This window comes from Nylanderia fulva, unplaced genomic scaffold (genome assembly GCF_048542155.1).
Source record: "Nylanderia fulva isolate GAGA-0341 unplaced genomic scaffold, ASM4854215v1 Scaffold14, whole genome shotgun sequence".
NCBI lineage: Eukaryota > Metazoa > Arthropoda > Insecta > Hymenoptera > Formicidae > Nylanderia > Nylanderia fulva.
In genome coordinates this window covers 1,558,484-1,579,719 of record NW_028189622.1, presented here as the reverse complement: position 1 = coordinate 1,579,719, position 21,236 = coordinate 1,558,484, and the positions used below count along the sequence as shown (strand labels likewise).

Here is a 21,236-nt window from a genome sequence, read left to right as displayed (position 1 = left end):
ATTCATAGTACATTTTTATAGGAAAAATTGTATTATGTGAGAAAAGTGAATATTAATATAAATTAAAATTTTAATTACGTATACAACGTTATTTTTTACGCTCAATGATTTTGAAAATAGAGAAAAAAATTGAAGATTCGTATTAAATCTCGGAATCTCGCGCAGCCACGCGGGAATAACGACAAAATAGCGATTATACGCGTCTCGTCCAATTTTGAAGAGCGTAAAGTGGGCTCACGGCTGAGAAGTGTCTAACGTTATTTTATTCGTCGAATCCTTTAAACCGGAAAGAACCATCCGGCGATGGCACTCTCGATTACAAGGGAGCAACTTTTTCCTCGTAGGCGACGACACGTCAAATTGTCGACGTGGATAATCGACGGATACGATCGGGACGAGGCGGGGGATGGAAAAGAACGAGGATCTCCCTTTCGTACGGCACATGCCATCGTTCCGGGGACGAGCTCGGCTCATCAATCACCGTCGTTCGCCGCAAAGAAACGGTACGACGCGTCGCAGCCTCGATAGAGAGTTAATTCCAGCCGAATGCGCAGCCTCGAACTGCTTTCCGCTTTTCGAGTCGTCAAACCACGCCATCCTATTCCTGGGCGAGCTTAACTAGCTCTGTATATTGCACTTGATGCCTAACACGAGAGTCTTCCCTCTTTATCGTCGCGGATGTCACGTGTGCGAGAATAAAGACAGGAGATCGGTTGATTGTTCCGCGGACACCGTGTGTGTGCAGATGCACCATATGAGATCATGAATGTGCATTCGAAAACGTCACGTTTAATTCGCTGTCGCGTTTGAAAATGACTCCGCTGCAGAGAATCATCAATATATATATATATATATATATATATATATATGTATACATATACGCGTAAAGAGTTTCAGCTTCAATTAATGCGGACGCGAACGTTAATTTAATCAAACGCGCGGGACATCAATTTGCTTCGATCTTCGCTCTCGCGTATCATTGCACGCTCAACCCTTTGCCTCGTCAATTATTTCGAGTTCGTCGGTCTGTCGCGACGCGATCGACGAAAAAAAAGTTTTCCCCTCTCGGCTTTTTTATTTATTTATTTTTATTTTCCGGTCTTCGGTCCATCCCTGAATGAGTCGCCGACCATCGTAACTCGACGAATATTCGCTCGAGCGGCAACACTCGGTCGGCAGCGGTCCTTGTAGTCCACCACGCCGATTACTTCGGAACAATGAAGCTCCATCGGCGGTTTATCTGACGGCCAATAGCGAGGCGCAACAATCGCGGGTGTACGAATTTCCTAGTGTACGAAATGACGCGTTCCCGATCGATCGGCAATGGTACCTTTTGTTACGACGCGTCGGATTGTTTTCGTATTTTATTTTTTTTATTTTATTTTTTTTTTATTTTTTGGAGTATAATATCGCGCGACTTTAAGCGACGCGGATAAAAGTCAATTGTAATGCGCAACAATCGCCGATTTATTATTCGGGCGCGAGGAGAGACCGGTTGTGTTCGGTTTTCGCGTTGATTTAATCGGCGCGATAAATAACGATTGTGAAATTTAAGCGCCGTAAATGTAAACAACATGATGCTGAACGATGATACTGATGGCTGAAATTTTTCACGCAACTTGCATTTTATTGAGATTTTCGAATCCTCGATATTTTATTGTTGCGCGATTGTTTGCAAATGCAATAGGAATGTTTGCGATTCTCGAATAATATGTATATATGTATAGATAATTCGATGGCACACTGATTTTATGCAAATGATAACGTTCAATGATACTCTCCATGGCGATTTATAAATGATAATGTTTTTCTTGAAACCACGCGAGCGATAATTTTATTTTATCATTTCATACAACGGGCTGTTCATCAAAAATAATAATAATAATATACAATTTTATATAATAACGTGTACGCGCGCGTGCATATCAAAAATTAAAGCGAATACAAATCGTTCATGTACGAAGGTTAATAATCAAACTCGTTCAATCTGTCCCAATTTGTATTTTCGGTAATTACAATTAAATTTTATTTTTCGGTTTTATATTTTACGAGATGTGCTTTACTCCGTGCTCTCTTCGCCGGCGATTGGTCCTCGTATCTCGCGAAAGCTCTCTCTTCCTTTTTCTTTGGCACTTTTAAAATCGACGTCGTATTCCGCTCTCGTACATCTCGCGCGAGATATCAGTTTCACGATCGGCGAAGCGAACGAGGACGTGTCGCGGCCGAGTTCGCTCTGTGTCTTCTCCATTTCTCCGCGTTGGCGATTACTTCGGGACAATAACGCTTTTCCGCGGTTTATCTGACACCGACGGCGCAACAATTCCCCGACAAACTTTACGAGGACGGAATAGCGACCCAGAATCATTCTCCGGTCGTCCGGTACCGTGACAACGTGTACGTACGATCTTCATCGGAGCGATATATATGTGAAGAGGGTAAGACACATGAGAGAAAGAGAACGATGGAAGAAGAGAGAGAGAGAGAGTGTGGTACGAAGAATGGAAAAATAATCGGAAAGAAAGGACGGGAGCGAACATCGCACAGAGGCTTTTTCACGTTGTCTAACCACTTCCTCGCGTGGCACCCATGTCAAATCACGTTCGTCAGAGACATTTTTCTGCTATTTTCTTTCGGCTGGGCGATATCACCTTCATATTTTACGCTTTATTATACCGCCGGTGGTCGACAATCGTCGACGTTCGCTCCTTTTTATTTTATATAATATATTATTGCACTTTCTATTTTCAGAATTTCAGTTGAATAATCATTTTCTCTCAATGCGTATAAAAAGCTTTCCAATTCTAATTTTCATACATATGCAATTATACGCAAATTTTATGCAAATTTCAAGAAGCTTGAAAGTAACGGGTATTTTTTTTTAATAATTATATCTTTCAAAGTCAGAGAGCGATTCATTATTTATCCGCGTCGCGAAAAAGAGCGACGCAAGAACCAACGACTTCGTCGCGTCCAAGATCGGAATACCACGATGAGAAAAAAACTGATCGCGACATATGGTTTTGCATTATCGATATACATATAGATTGGCCTACAAAGCAAGACGCGATGACTTTTGCGACTTCTAGACTTCCTCGTCCCATAAACGGAACTATGCCTGCGGAAAGACTCGGAATTGTTCGAGATGAAACGTCGGTTAAACAAATGCTTGAGACAATTTTGCGGGCTCACGGATACCGATTAATTTTAACTAACGCGGTGGCATGTGTGTGTGTGTGTGTGTGTGTGAAACCGCCAGCTGCTATTCATACTGGTTAAATCCTGCCGCGCGTGGTTTTTAGTGGCGTTATCAGCGAAAACCCCGGCGTGAGTTTCAGCAGCAGCCGAGCAACCAAGGGTAAACTTGGTAGAGTAGGTATGCGCAAACGCGAGCGCGCAATTATGCCAGTGGCATAATTGACAGCGGTGACACCGCGTGCGGTTCGACTAGAGAGTAGTTGGAGAGAATGACATTCGCGCGACCGCACGATTATGTGAGTATACGAAGTTCAATGCCGCAGCCTGGTCGAGAATTTATTCACTTTGCACACACAACGACGTTTTAACGTAATAAATGTAGTATCGCGTCGACTACTCCGCTGCAATCGGGTACGCAATCCATCTGCACACGGAGATAATTTTCTCTTAGAATTTATCTTGAAAATCATGGTAATCGCGGACAATGCGAAATGGTATTGGAAGAATATTATAAGAGTTTCTCTGATTAATATTTATTGTAATAAAAAATATTAATACCACAATGAGATATAAAATGTATGTGAATAATTTTACTATGTACATATTAATATCGTGGTAAATATTAATTAGAGAAACTCTTACAATTACCATGATTTTTAGGGTAAATTCTAAGAGAAAATTCTCTCCGTGTAAAAGTGCACCGATCGATGATTTTAATCACGATCGAGAAATGATGTTAAGTTGCTATATAGTTGCAAAATACTATCCAGTCTTAATTTACGCGATTATTGATTTATTTGCGAAAGATACAAAAGATGCTCACGTTGCCACGAATATACAACCAAGTGTTTTCCTTCGTTGCCAAGGATTTTCCTCTTCCTTTATATATTAAAGAGGTTTCCTGGTTAAAGGTACACTTTAGGTGGTTGCTTTAGATACGGCGCGAACGATGTTTGCATGCAAGAAGAGGTTTCGAGAGTTATTGAAACTAATTATATGAGAATATCTATAAAGCACAGGGAAGGATAAACGTGCGAACAATTCATTTCGATTTCCAGCTGGTCGCTCGATAACTTTCTAGACAACAGCATCTAACGAGCTTTTCATCTCGCAATGATGAAACGAGAATAGAAATGCTCCATTTTTCAGATTCATATGTTAAGAATATATATATACATATATATATACAAGTTTTGTTAACTCTAATATTATTTAAATACTTTAAACTTATTATATAACCAACGTGTTCCAAAATATATTATAGATATATGTTTCAGATATTATTAAGATTTTTTTTAGCGGCATAACTTTTCTAATTTTATACATATACATATGCATAAAGTTAATATTTAAAAATGATAGGAACAAAATATTCAAGAGATTTGATTGACATCATTTTCAAAATGTATATTCCAATATTACATTTACGATATCGCATGCAAATTCGCGCGCATACGAAAGTATACTTCTTTTTTCGTCGCGAAATTAATCGAATATATGCCGCGTAAAAAAGTACGAAACGGCACGTCTATAACATTGGATAAATGTGCGGAAATATATATGTACACCTACAATATACCGAATAAATATATCGAAAATCGTAATAGCGTACGCGGCGAAATATCAATTATCGAATACACACACCGAGTCGACCACGTTTGCGTGCACGGTCAATGTGATGCGTGTTCATCGCGATTACGTGTATCCATCCGTCACAGGCGCATATCGCGTTTTTTCTATCAATAACCGTGTGTCAACGACAGAGCGCGTCTAAAACACATGGCATATTAGCCGAGCAAACATCGCGTCGACGCCATCGCCGTTTTCACTGCAAAATTAAAGGATACGTCGTTAAAGCGCGAAAATCGCGCGGATAAAAAACGAAGCAATCTCCGCGATCAGCTGATCGACAGAGCAGACGTTTGACGTTTCGATCGAGGATCGGCGATAAAATGCATCAGTCGCTACTGGATCTCTGTTTTACGGTAATTCTCGCACGTATCGTATGTCGTGTCGGCGTGTTTCATTTTAACGGCAAACGCGCGTGTCGCCGTAAGAATAATGAATCTACGCGAATGTACATACTTTTGTTTTAATGCTCATCCGACTACAATCTCGATTATTCCGCCCGCGAGATAATAACGCGAAGAGAATAAGAAGTTTTGAATTATGTGCACACTTTTGTTATTGCCAGCCTGCAAATGATTAAACGAACCGTAGTGTAACACGATATATCATACTTTTTTCGTCAGTTGCATAACAATAAGTGCGCAAACTGTCAAACTTTAGTATTATTTTATAAAATTATATTCGCAATCTGTAAGGTAAAAATATTTCTATGCATCTTTCTCTTTGTCAGAATTAAACGTTGGAAAATGCAGTTTTTAGGTCACCTTTTTACGTTTAAAATTTTCGAGACAAAAGTAGATTTTCAGGAGGATTATTGCCGTATTTTTTTATCGCTGATATTATTCTCTCAGTATTACGATATATTTCTCATTAAACCGAAACAAAAAGCCGTTGATAATGGAGGTACCTGGCCGTATCTGGCGGCACAAACGTTCATCGTCTAAAAAAATATATATATATATATATATTTATATATGTAACAAAACAAAGAAAAATTCACGGTTGTTGCGATGAGAATGAGAATTCAGCGCGCTTTATTAAACGGCGAGGAAAGAAAAGTTTGTTCCACTTTTCCCGACGGCGATATTGAGCGACGTTTAAAAAGCCAACGACGATGACAATCGCCGATAATTAATTACCGATAATTACCGGTTGACTCTGCGCGCAGATATACACATTACGGCTCGTTATGCAAACATAAAGAGACCATCGGGTGAAACGCGCAGCTGCCAGTCGTCGTTACTTACTTTAGTTAATCGATCCCGTAATAGTTTCCGGAAGCGTGTCGGCTACGATTGCCGGCTCTCGGCATCTGGAATTTAAATGACACTTTAATATTAGGACATTCGCATATGCAAGAACGATTGCCGGCTCGAATGGAGAACGTAAAATGCAAATCACCGTCGCGTCGTAAAACTCGTAAAGTCGCAAGAATAATCACGATTTTAAAAATTTGTTTTAATGCGTTAATTATCGATTACTGAGGATCTTCGCGATTTTTCCGTAAATGAATTAAGATCGCTGAGAAAAGTCTTGAAATAAAGTTAAAATTTAATATTGCAACCGAATATATTATTAACGTTCATTCTCGATAAAATATCGCGAGCTCGAGCATTAAAATAAATAATTGCGTGCTCGATCAAAATATATTTCGCGAATAATTAGCAAAAGTAGTCAGGTTGACGTCAAATTATACATTAAAAGTGATGTAAAAATGACTATGTTTTTCTGCTCGGAATATTCGCGCAAATGAATACTCCGATATTGCGATATTTATTCTCGCGAATTGGAATTGTCGGGAGAAGAATACATATCGAGGACTTGCAAACTCGACGAGGCAATTGAGGAGAATTTCGGGCAACGGTTATTAAAAGAGTCGATTAATTCGCGGGTCAGAAGGACATGAATTCAATTCATCGTGCGAAAGATGAGAGAAACGAATTTCGCTGAAACGCTCTCGCTGATCGCGCTTGTGAACTTTCATGACACGCTGATACGCTGTTAGCTCGGGTGATGCATGAAATGCAGCGATATCGATTGACGTACATACATAACGTTTAATGGGTCAATGGATCTAATTAATTTCGCCCTGCGGTATATACCTTTGCAGTATATATATATATATCGTGTAAGATACATAAAATATATAATTGTCAAGAAATTTGACAGATTTACAAAAAATTAAAATAATGTATAAATATATATTAAAATAAATATAATTAATTGTCATTCGCGAAATCTAAAATTAGATGTCGCGAGATAGACGATAAATAACAAAAAAGACAATAAATTTGATAGTGGGATACATGTTGTAAGACATAAAGAATGTTAAAAGATAAAATGCAGAGATATATGATACATGAGAGAAAACAGGAAACTGCTATTAAACATTTTATTAAATGATGTTGAAAGTTAGTTTTAATATATTACAAAGGTAATTAGATCATTATGGATAACTTTGATAACGGTGGAACTGATCTAATTATCTTTCATTGTGGCACCATCCACCGATATACGCTGGTATTCGAAGTTTCAGTTGTCGACTTCGAGTTTGATCCGACCGCGCCTAAGGATCGAGGTCAAATTTACCTGATTAAGTTCGGACCAAACTCGACTACTTGATAATTTACGGCAACTCGAATAATCCATTAACTTTCCATCGATTCGAATTAGCCGGCCGTATATAGATCGCTCACATGTCGGGGACCACACTTCATCAAGACTATTTTGTTCGTTGTTCTCTAAATATATAAAGGCACATATATAACGTTTACGTATATCGGGAAATTTAACGGAATAAAAATCTTAATAATTTTGCAACGCGATTATGGTATATCGCGTTACACAATCACGCCAGTCTCTTTCACCTCGTTGTGATTATGACAGATCGAAGTGATATAAACGATCGTACAAATGCGTGTTAATAACACACGGTACTCAGATATCGAAGAGACTGGTTTAATAGAGAATAGGATTATATATCGCGTGTACATAAAATATCGTTTGCACGCGTTATTTTCTGCATTACTCGACACGGTTGCGATATCAGCGGATCGAAGAACCGTCGCGTAACGAAAGTGGGTATCGATGACAAGCAAACCAGATACGCGCATTGTACCTGGGTATCGATTACAGACTATGGAGCATCGAAAGCATCGCGCTACATAGTTACCGGCGCAAACCAGCGGCCACGATAACCATCGGTACTCGCGTGCATTCGCCCGTCATGAAAGTATCGGCCCTTTGTGCGCGCGAATCGAGCGTCCCTCGCATGCCACTTGTTGATGCGAACAAGCGCGAGAGCACAAGCGGTTTCAGTGAGTTTCAGCGAGAGTTCGAACGCGACACTTGTGCGAGGCGCGGGAAATCTTTCGTACAAACGATCCCCGATCACTGCCTCCGATCAGCTGTCTGAATTTCAACAGCGCTCCGTTCGCGACACGTCACGTGTCAGCGTGTCGAAGATCGAGAAATGTCAATTTTACTTTAGCAATATGATAAATAACACCGCACAACCCGTCAGTTTTTTATAGCTAGCTGGATACGAGATATATATGGTATATATTGAAAATACACCGTTATAAATTATGAAATCAAACTCAAGATTCTCGATAAGTTCTGCAAATATAATTGCGAGCCGATGTAAATACTTATCGACGATGGAGAAAAGCGATATCATATTTTTGGATTTTTTTCTTTTTACGGTAAACTGAATGTGATTATGTCAATCTTGTCAATTCATATCTCGACGTATCTTTTAAAGTGGTTAAACGAATTTCGATCCGATAATAAGACGTGTAACGTTTATCGCGTTCGATCAATTCTCCCTTATTCCATATCTTCGCGTCTCCTTTACACGCCGTGTATTTTAGCGGTGTATCTGGCTCTTGTGTCGTGTCACAAGAAGGGGATCGAGCAAGGAGGGACACGAGGGATCCCGAGAGTCTGACGTTATCAAAGAAGCGCAAATACTCGCGGCATTCGTAGAAGTGGCCGTCAACATTTTTGGTCTCTCAAAGTGGTTGTAGGAGGCATTCTCGCGGGTGTAAACGGAGTCGGAGTGCGCGAAGGGGGTTGGTTGGTCGTTGCTCAACGTGCAAGTAGATATACGTGACTACATGCGTCACATAGGGGAAGAGACAAAGGCCCGTATTCTCGCGGCGTATTTAGCTCAGTCAGTCGTCTGCTTCTCATCTCCTGTTGACATTCAGGTCTTCTCGTTAGACAAATAAAAGACTTTACCACCGTCGTTTTAGCACGATCAAGTGAAATTGCAAATACACATTCAGCCAGTCTTGTCACGAGCGATTACATTTATCAACCCAATTATGCTTCATTCTTTTTACGGTATAGGTTTTTATTTCGGATTTTTTGGAGAAAATAATGATTTGATAATTTTAATGGTTTTTCAATTAATAAATTTTCTCTACATTTTGTGCTGTATCGATCAGGATAGAAATCATTTAGTATTCCAACGAGGAGCATAAACGCACACGTATGTAAACATTTGACAAGTCTACATTTGTGCGTCAAATGCGACAGCCATAAACGGTTCCCACATCTAACTAACTAATGCGCCGTCTCTCTGTTAATGCATCACTTCTTCCAGACGCATCTATACATGTATGCATGTATGTGTGTACGCGCGATTGCAGCGTGTCACCGAACACAGCGAGTGTTCGTGAATTATGAATGACGATCGATAGTCCGTGATGTCTTTCCGCGAAATCCATCCTCCTCTGATATCGATGTGCGGGCGTGTGTCGGTCGAGGAGAAACAGGAGACACAGAGAGAGAGAGAGAGAGAGAAAGGCTCGATCGATTCGTACATACACCGAAAACGATAATGCGTCGCATAATAAATGCACGAGGGAGAACGCGGCGGCGGGGTAAACTCTCGGCGACGTATACCGATTGATTTATTAGATCCGACGATGTGCGTTATGCGTATTAAGGACCGACAAACACCGACTCTGATCCAATTAATCTGACCGTGACGATCGTGATTTCGCGTATGGCTGCATACACATAAGCGCGCACGTTACATCGTGTCGCGCCGCGCGTAATTAGTTTCATTAACGCTACACGCGTGTGTATGTATGTATGTATGTATGTGCGTGTACGGCGATGCGGCCACTTTGGTCAAATAAGCTCAGCCCTGTGTGTTTTAGCTGCAACAAGCGCGTGATCGCGGCCACGTACATGCCGATAAAATTGTCGATCGACCTGCCCCAAGACCCTGCGTGAGAAATACCACGAGACGGCGCGATTGTTTGCTCGCTGCTTTTCGCGACTCGTGTAAGCACGGAATGAAGATAGGGCGGATAATTAATAAAGGTAAACTTGTTTGTTTGATAACTTGAACGCGGAGAGACTATTCGATAGTTTGGAACCGAATTAATCAACGAGTCGATGTAGAGATACAATCGTTTTTTTCTTTTTCTTTTTTTTGTAAAATTATTCATAATTTTATATATATATATTCTTAGCTGCATTTTGTTATTTATCGACTTTATTATATACTAATTTATTCTCCGGTTGGTCCCATTTATTATGAACTCGTATTAAGAGGAAACACACAAATCTGTTCAATTATTTTTATTGTTTCCTTTTTTTTACATCTTCCTCCTCTAGTGCAAACATATTAATGAATTGAAATTAATTTATCTTGAAAGTACTATTTTTTCAAGATTAACGTTGATGCCATTTGAATTTTGCGACGTGACGAGATATTTAATAATGAGATATTCATCGCGTACTAAATAATTTAAAAAAGTTGGCATGCAAATTTTTATTATATTTCAACGAATCATCGTTTATAGTGCGAGATTCGTGTCGAGTGATCGTTAACTGATAAATATGCAACTGGGTATATGAATCTTGATTGTGAGTACTTGGAAATAAATTGATTGACATTGCAACTTTGTTAAAGGGAATACTAAGCGAGATGCATCCACGCATACGCACGCACACACTGCGATGTGGCATTTAAAAAAAATCAATATAGAGAGTCGATAAGAACTACATCGACGCGCGCGTAAACCAGTTTGTTGTTTTTTTCGTCGATAAATATCCCTCGTATCTGCTTGTGTGAACGTGAAATTGGTGTCTCACTGACCTGAAAGCTACAGTCGGTCAATATCGGTATATAACGTTATACGCGTCAGTGTAACTTCGTTTCGCGGATGGAATATTAAATTTTCGCATGTCGCGATTTCGCCCCGAAATCGATACACATTTCGCATATTTTATTTCGCATCGATCGAAATAATGCATCCGTAAAATTTTATCGCCAAAGTTTTCGCTAATTATATATATCGCGGACGCGCTGCTACAATCAGGTCGATCTGCTCATTTGCCGACGAATTAACTTTATACTAGAAAATGACCGGCACGTCCGCATTGCTAATGCATCTATGCGCACACGCGATGCAAAAAGCCTGTAAATTTTACCTGTACAATTTCCATAAGTTATTACTATGTCGATCGGATTAGCTTGTCGGTTGTTCGTAATCACATTGAGATTTATTCATTGACAATCTGATACATTCGCTTTGTCAAGTGATGCTTTAAAATCTCGCACAGAATTCCACATTAATTTGGCTTGAGTTCGAGGTACTTTTGCAAATATGTAATACATATGTAATATCACGCGATCCCTTGATGAACTAGACGCGTGCATATAATATATAACTAGCCTGATTGTGCTTCTCGTTATATATCCATACATTATATTGACTGTAAAGTAAATGCGCGTAGGTAAAATTATCATTTTAGATTAGAATATATTAATTTCTACGTGAACGCAGAGTTTATATTTGCGTAATTACAATATTATTATTATTATTATTATTATTACATCATCGCTGACTCAATTTCATGTTTCTCAAGCAAAACGTAAACTTTTTATTCTATATATGTGCTTTTCCAATTATTTTTGTTAGTTTCATGTCCATAATAATGATTTTTTTTATAAAAGGTGAAAAGTAAGCTATTGTTTATTCAGCTGCCGCCACATTCTGTTTAATTCTGTCTTACAATTAGTATATTTGGCAATGAAGAATTCGATTTACATGATTAATCTAACGTTTATGTAAATCCATATTTTGATCGTAATTTGGCAAACAATTCATGGCCTGCGGCCTACCAATTAACGCAAATCACGATCGTGATTTATCGGCTGAAAACTCCCTGAATGAGTCTATGAAAAATTATATAGTGCAATACTATGTATATTGCGAAAATTGCTTTATTTTTGTAAACTCTAGAATTTTGATAGGGATTATTCCGCGAGGAGGGAAAAATGAGAAACATTTTGATAGAAAAGTTATTATAGTAGGAGTTACGTATAGTACAACAGTTTATTTAGACCGAAACGTACAAAATGAAAAATTTTTTTAACAATAAAGAAAATTTGTACGCTGTTTACAGTATTCGGCTTTTAATTAGCCCGTACCTAATTGTGTTTGTGTATATGTAACAGTTTGTACACTCATTTAGAGCTCTTTACTCCCTTTATTCATTTATTATTACACAACTATTTGATTCTCATCATCTCATTGACATTCGAAATTTTTTATTAAGCAAATCGTATTCAACATTAAACGATAATGGTAATTAAATGTGCGTTAAAATGAATATCAATCGATGTAACGTAACGATGTAATATCACTTTATCGTTTGGGAACCTGTCGAGCTGCAAATTTTGCGACTCGTGTCATTCACTCGATTACGATGGAAGAGACATATTTTTTCTTCTATTATACCTAGGAATACGTTACTTAATGAAACGAGAACCACAGAGAACGGGATCGAATTTTACGATACCGGACATGCGCGTTACGCTGACGTGACTTTTTTGCACCAAGACACCCCACGAAAGGGTTGAAGGGAGGACGCAAGCGCGGCTGATACACTAGATGGCTCAATTTAGTTCGGCTCTTTCCGTGAGCTAACACGAGGGGAGTGCAATGCTATGTAACGCGAATGTATCGACGCGAGAAATCCACTTACCTAACTCGATACGCGATTCGGTATCTCTCGACGTATCGAATGACGCTTGTGCTGTATATCGTTCGACTTACGCGAGACTCGCTTCCGCGTCACCCGATATACACCCCAAGTTTCTCGATATATATTCAGACTCGCTGCGGAAAATTGATTTCGTTAACGCAACGTCAAACCGCGCGCTCGATATTCTCTTTCGACTTTTCAATCCGCGATAAATCGTCATTCGTTCGCGATGATTATTGCTTCATCTCGATATAAACGCAATTTCACCCTCTCGTTCGCTATGAGGGATCGATGTTTTTTTTTTTTTTTTTTTGCAATTTATAATAATGAAGAAAAAATGGAAATTGTATATACTTAAAAATTGGCGAGGATCGAAGTTAAGAGTAACACTGACGTGAACAAATGGGTCGGGTGAAAACTGTTCACTCTCGAAGTAGAAGTGTTCTGCAATCCCTCGTTCTTTTCTCAGATGCAACGGACGATATATTATCCCTCGCGCGGGGGTAAATGAATGAGGCAGGAAGGAAAAAAAAAAACAGTTTTCTCTCGTTTTAACGCAGCGGCGCAAATGAGACGCCGGCATATTTCACGACGCGCGGCGCAGCGTTAAACAGGGTTATTACGCCGAGTGGGGCTTTGAGGAAAGGGATCTTGACTTTCCCTCAAACCCGTCCGCGCGGTTTACTTCGCTGTTTGCGAATCATTTTTCAACGCGAGACTCCGTTAAATTTCCGCACTTCTGCTGCTGACCGCGGCGTTCCACTTTCCGTCCTCGTGTGCACGGGGACGTTTATACATTATTACCCAAGGAACTTCGTCAGTTATGAATGACGTTCCCCGCCAAGTTTCCTAAAGACACGACGGAGACTCGTTCGGAGTGTGGAAGCGATCGTAAAGAAAAGGAAAAAAGAGAGAAAGGATGACCGAACTAAATACAGCCGTGAAATAACTTTGGCTGAAACAACCCTCTGCAAAGGGATCTCATCGTAAATAATTTTGTTCTTTCCTCTTTTTCTCCATCCTTTTCTTTCTCCGATCGAAAAATATCCAGCTCGTTTTTCTCATCATTTTCGCGAAATTTAACACGGTGCTGCACATGCACACGCCGGTATATATTAATGCAAACGCGCTTTCTGCGCGTATCCCCCGAAAGAGTAATGCACGCGGAAACGTATTGAAAATAAGCGCGTAGAACACACACACGAACAACGAGCGCTAAATGATTTAGCCTTTATCCGCTTCTACGCTTTCTCTCTCTTTCTCCGACGAGGGATGAGTCCATACTCGCGGATAAACGTATCGAAATCAAATTATATCGTCAATAATGCTCGTTTCGCTCGGCGAGGTTCGTTTATCCGCGGCGCGAATCCACGTTTACTTCGAGTGTCCTCGATTATGTCCGAGTGCGCTTGAAGCTTTCGTGGCTGACCTAGAATCGACTCGCGCGACGCTTAATACTTGTTATTTAAATAATCGAGCTCGAGGAACTTCCGTTTCCAACTGGATTGTATAAGCGTAAGCACTTCGTGCAGCGGATATCGCGTTTTCTTCGTGTTCCTAATCTCTTTCTTCGCCTTGTGACGTCGAAACAGCGCGCCTTGGCGCGATAAATGCCTGGGTTTGATCCGTGAATCGAGATTTTTCGATCTTACGATACACTACGCCGTTTTAGGTATATTCCCCGGCGAATATCGCACGTCTTCCGACAATAAACCTTGGTTCTCTACGGCGAATATCTCGCGCAGTTTTCTTCCCCCCGGGCTCGCGAAACATCGTGTAACGGAAAATGTAGTTCGATGTGTAAATCTCTTACACACATGCAGCATAGGATCCGTGAGGCAAACAGTTCGTAAAAGAAATCTAGACCCTTTTAATATTTTATTTCCTTCGTGCGTTCCGGAAAATGAAGAAGCCTCGAAAAAATTGCGCGCTTAATCTCGAAGAATTGAATTTCGATCGTGTGTCACGATTCGTCGATTACGCATTAATTTTTTAGTGTTTCTTGGATGTTACTGAAAAAATTGTATTCTCATTTTTAAAATTTCCCATTTATTTTTAGATTATGTGCTCTTCTAAAATAGATGTCAAAAAAATTTTTGTCTTAGGAGAATTCTATCAAGATTAATATCAGATATTCCTCATTTTTACACGTTATCTACTCGTGAACAGTTTGCAGAAGAAACAAACATGTACGTTTGTTATTAACAAAGAATATATTTTTAATTTTAGAAGATGTATTGGAAACATTTGAATATTTAAAAGAAATTGTATAGTCCTCTTGTTCCGAGATTATGTGCTTCACTATTCCATATCCGATAACATTCGAGAAGAGTCAAGTGCGCCAAATCAATGCACGCGTTTCGACGATACATTTCAATTTCGACGAGAGTAATCTCTTATTGAAAAGATCGACGTGATTACTTTAGTTGCGTGTTTAATTTAGGAGTGACTCGGATTGCTTTAGAGATTTGGTCCTTTCTCTCTCTCTCTCTCTCTCTCTCTCTTTCTCTGTAAGGCACCGCTGAAACGGATTGAGTCCCCGCATTCTCTCTCCACTGCATCTGTATGCAATCGTCTCGAGTTCGATGCGCCGCGTTATCGAGCATGTAATTCCCTTCGTATGAGAAGCCACGACGTTATCGGAAGAATCCGACTCGAGCGCGATATCGATGTCGTCGAGGACATCTGTTCCGTTCGTTAGTGGCGCCGTAAGAATTTTTTGCGCACTTTTTCTCAAGAGAGATAGAGGATCTTTTTTACTTAAATGCCGCATGTCTTTTCGCTACTAAAGTCAAAAAATAATTTTTACAGCATGTACATTACGATTCAAAGGAGCATTTAAGATTTATCTGCTAATATATTTTTCTCTTACGTCAGAGGAAATGGGATAAAGATTTCGTAGACCCTTAAAATCCCTGTACCATTCTAATTCTTGTTAGACGATAGCTGTCTCGTCGTACTCTTTTCTCCGTTCTCTTCCGAGTTTACATCGCTAACGAGAGACACAATCGAGAGATACTTTCGCTTCTCGGTCCCAGACGTGTCGCGAATCCGTCATTATTCGCGGATCTCTTTCTCTCTCTCGGACAAGGAAATATTATTTCCCGCCTGTCTCGCCCAATCGTTTGTTACGCAGCTCTCAGGGAGAATTCGGGATCGAGAGGATACTTTTTCCTTCGTTAGTTTCTCCCGCGCCGCAAATAATTATTATTTCCCAGACGCTCGGCTTCGCGAATCTAAAACCGAAGCTATCGATCTCGCGCGAGTAATAAATATTTTTCAAAAATAAATCCATCTATTTTTTATGAAGTCTTTATAAAGCGCGACTTGGGACAATGTATATATATATATCCTACTTACTTAATTCCATTTTAATTGTCGCCTTTAGGCACGTAAAGATATTCAGAGAGTTTATAATCGATCCATAGTTTGCAAACTTTACCTTGAATATGAAATTATATCCACAAGCGGATACACGCATGATTACGAGTTATAAACTAGCAAATACTTTATTACGTATATATATACATGTACTAATATTCTCTTCCTGACATTGGCGCCTCTATCTGGATTATTCGCTCGGAAAATCAGTTTCAGCCTATTTGAATTTTTCATTCGCTTATTTTTCAGCCTTGTCCCGCGCGCTCTCGTTTCTCCATCCCAGCTTTTCTCTCCCGCGAGCTCCCGCGGGATTATCTTGCCCAAGAAGAAGCCACGTGTTGTCCCAACGAAATTGAAGTGCACCCGGCAGGCTTGGCTAACACGACGTAGACCGCGTGTAAAGGGACGTTCGCGTACCGGTCTGAGAATAGTAAGAGTTCCACAGGCTGGGTTATTTTTCGCAAAGCTCGAGCTTTCCCGGGGCGTCCCATCGCGCGCGTTTTCCGATGTAAATCGAGACCTCTCGAGCATACGTAAAAATCTCTCTCTTAATTTAATAAAGAAGAAAATGCATGTACATCCCTCCGCGTTATTAAAACGAAATAAGACGTGAAATATTTCGTATGCAAGAAATGCTCGGATTAATATTTATGCGTCAAATTGAATTTCCTCCGCAGAAATGTGCTTTGTTCCAAAATACTCGTAAACCAAAATAAATATCATCTATTTATTCAGTTTGACGCAGTTTGCGCAATTTATATTTTATTCCTCCATTCAATCGTTAGTTATCATTGGAAATGACGATGATGATAGGTCGTGCTACGAGTACTTTAAAGTACTTAATTTAGCTATAAATTTCTCAGCTGGAAGCTGTCGGCAACGAGATCATCCCGTAAATGGGATCGTTATGGCGATCCGCGAATTAGAGCGAGAGACTTCGAGCGATGCTTAAAACTGTTATTAAATCTGATGTCTTTCAAGGTAAGATCTCAATCTCGGATTTTCACGACGTGCTCTTCGAGTCGATTCGTGTTCCGCCAATGAAGATCTGATCGCGAATGTTACTTTATACCCTAAAGTGCGGTCTTCGAAGCCGCGCTTTTTACCGATGTCTGGCTGCAATAAAACGTCGTAGGTATATATAAGCTTTCGTTGTCTTGATGGTCTCATTCATTAGTCATAATTGAACCCCCGTCTTCGAGTACTTGCTCGTACGTGTGTGTACCGAAGGAGAAAAATTGCAGAGAGAGAAAGGGACGTTAAAAAATAATGGCTCGCCCCGGTGAACCTTCCCTCTTCCTAGGCACGTGCGAAACTTTAATGACTCTCGATCGAAGCCGAAGGGGGGCCTCATCACAGGGTCCACTTGTGTGGCGTACCGCGCGCGAGATAATCCGTACTTCCGAAGGGCGAGAAGAGTCGATGGCCGCCAATCGACGCAATCGCGATTGGCACGCCGCTGAGAGGTCGGAAATTAGGTCTCCCGTATATCGTCGCGTGTGGCACGCGTGCTGCTGCCTCTTCTGGAGTGGCACGTGACAGGACGTACTGACTGCGTGCGTGTCAATAATGCGGTGCGCTTCTTAATCGGAGTTTTAAAATTGAAATGTGACGCATTCCTCTGTTTTTGATGCGACTTGTTACAGTGTTTCGACCGTGTGTTTGACTTTAATTTTTACAATTTTCACACGTGTCATCTGCAGTCATTTTTATTTGCGCGCCGCAAACGCTTTGTGCATATTTTAAAAATAAATCTATTTTTCAGCTGCACACTCGTGTGCATCACGATGATTTTATAAAAGTGCCAATAAATAACATACATATATTTGTTAAGCAACAACAATTTTCTGCGATATTAGAGTATATTGTTATAAGCTCGCGATCAATAAATCGCAATTTTTTACCGCGCTGACAATGACGTCCATCCAAACGTAACTGCCAATCCTGAGCAAATCAAATTGCCTTGCGCGTCACCCATATCATTTAATCGCGGCACGCGTACACCGTTTCGCGTCACTCGGATTAACTGACGGAAGATGCCGTCCACCGTGATCGACGTCGACACGCAGGAGTGGCTCGATCTTAACACAGGGACGATCGTGCGTTTAATTGCCATTTCACGAGCCATTCCGTCTTTCTTGATAAGCAAGTCCGCCCACCAGTCACGGACATTCGCACGCCATCGTTTACCCCCCGTAAAATAGCCAATTCATCCATCCCCATCTCTGTCTCTCTCTCTCGCTTTCTCTCTATTCTTCTCTTCCAGAACGTGTGATCAATGGTACCTTTCTCTCTTCGCGTTCAACCCTCTGCGCTCGTTCTGCCCTCGTCCCTGTTCGTCCCTTCTAGTGCTCTTTTCTCGCACGGCGAAAACGCTTTCCGGAGAAGTTCGATCTGCGAAGTTTGACGGGCGGGTCGTAACTTTGGACGCGTTCAATATTTTCGAATCGCGGCACTTCGCCGAGCGGCCTCCTCCGAAGAAACTTATATACGTGATTTGTTGAGACGGCTCTCGGGGATGGGGCGGTGGACCGGATAAATCGACTTCGGTCAATTTTTTAGCATTCGACGAACAATCGTAGCTCTCTCCGATTGTATCTCTCGGCACGGTGCCTCGCTGAAATATTGGCTGCCCCCGGTTATCGGGTTCCGTAAAGATTGTTATTAAATTCATGAGGTCAGATAGATCCGCGAATAGTCGTCCCGAATATGTATATACAATATTTACGAGACGACGAATGATGGCTTATATATAGTTGCGTATACAATTAATATTATATTTTTAATACCGGCGGTGGGCAAGAACCAAACGTCGAAATGCGGGTGAATGATTATTTACGTTAGACGCAAAGTACCATTTCGACACGGATGAATTCAACCGTTAGTGTACGTATCCCGTGGTACAAGTTTTTGTGCTCTACCGGCGCGGCTGCAGCGTGAAAGCCGATACATGTCCGCGGCTTGTATTTTGTATCGGCTTTCACGAATATCGGTGCGCCTCTCTCGTAGCTCGAAACTTGACGTTAACCGCAAATGGCTGGCAGATGCGAAGTTCCGTCGACGGGACGGAACAAAAGGAGCGGCGCGACGTAGAAAAGAACGAGGACGAATTTTCTACGGGCTAATGGGGCTCTCTCGTATTGCGTATCCTTTCGATCGAAACTTCTCACTGATCGTATCTCAAAGTATCGGCGAACGACGTTTTCTAAAGAAGAATCGGTTTCCGTAGATGTATTCAGCGATTTCCGGAGAAATGTACCGAGAGATATTTAACATTTACAAAAGTGTGCAAAGTTGTATATCGCGTCCCCAAAATAACTCTTCGATAGCTTTCTTTCGCAGTTAGAAAATATGTCGGATCTTTGTGGGGAAAATCCAAAGTCAAATTTAATCGCCGGCAGAGTCCTTATCCGAATCTTTCTCGCCGAACAATTATCCGGTCGTATGCATTTTTCCACGACGGCGTACAATAAATCTATCCGTTCGAAACGTCGCTAATCTGCCCCTGGGATCTTCAACTTTGCGCGACGTGCGATTGGAATCGAATGGCTAATTTTAGGAAAGCGATAACCGAGTAAGCCCGGGAGTTGATGGGAGTTACGGGACACACTCGGTCCGTTTAATTTTGGAGGCAATCAGAGAAAGAGGATAGGGATAGCACGGTGCCTCTATTTAACCGTCCGTCGATCCATCGCGCGTCCTTTCAGCTTCCTCCCGCTCTGTACACGTCACTTCATCCCTGTCTCTCTCTCTCTCTGCATCAGCTGGATGCCCATCCATCTGGTCTTCTCCCTCTCTCTCTCGCTCGCTCCGGTCAAGCGGCACGAATGAAACGCTCGGCAACATGACGTTAATTCGTTTCTACGGCAAGACGTATGATGCTTCCGATAATGGCCTGCTTCAGTATTGCATCCGTCCATTGGCAGTGTTGCTGTTGCTGTTATTGCTCTATATCTCTGACCTAAATTGCATACACCGGATGAGAGAGAGCGCGCTCGCGTGTGCTTCCATTCGTCGAAATCGATTGATATATCTCTCGCTCGATGATAATCGATCCCGGAACGAAGGGTAGGATAGCGATTTTACAATACGCATCCGAGTAAATGTTTTCCATGTTGCGAAGTAAAATATGTAATCGCGTGCGTGTTATATAACAAATACGAATATGAACGATAAAGTACTATACATCTACAAATATTTGTTAAATAACATTTTAAATGATTGGCCGGTTTATTCTAAATGTTATCATTTAACAAACATTTGTGATATCTGACGGCTAGCTTGCTTGCGACATATATATATATATATATATATATATATATATATATCCATGACTAGAATTAAATAAATGAGGTATAAAGGGTGGTCCAGTGGTTGACATTGAGTGGCAAATGAATGCGCGGAGCCTGGAATAATTATCATATGTATTTCAATAAATGAGATTCACATGTGGTCGTTTAATCACATTTAAACGTAACGTAATTAGTTAGATTATTTGTTGTAGTGCTCTTTAAATTATATCATGTTGGAAATTTTCGATTCGAGCTGGGGGCACTGATGAACGATTTAAACAAATATTATATTTTGCATGAAATTTTATCGCTTGATTACGCAGGGGAATGTCTCTTTCCGTCTAATTTTCGGTGAAAAATCTCCACGAGCGAGAACGAGCGCGTTGCTTCATTAGAATGAATAAGTTATCCCCTTTTCCCGAGGGTAAATATTGATTTTTTCACGAATCGTTTAATCGTAGCAACGCACATTTTTTATTTGTCTTTGTTACGATTGAATGGGTGTATCCCAGCCTCTTGAATTACAGCCGCCGCGCCGGATGCACAACTCCAATCGTTTATATTGAGTGGCATCAGGATACGGGCTCGTCTGATAATTACACTTTTAATTATACGGCCTGGTCCCGCATCGATAGCTCGTTGATATTGAAATCTCGAGGTCAAAGAAAACTTTCTAATTGATATCCGTGCGTAATTGTTGTTGCGCTCGCGTAAAAGGAAAGTAAT

General features: G+C 40.7%; 1 protein-coding gene across 1 annotated transcript in view; it reads left to right on the top strand.

Moving 5' to 3' along the window:
* Sema1a (semaphorin 1a) overlaps window positions 1-21,236 on the top strand; it is a 227,846-nt gene that overhangs the window by 186,497 nt on the left and 20,113 nt on the right.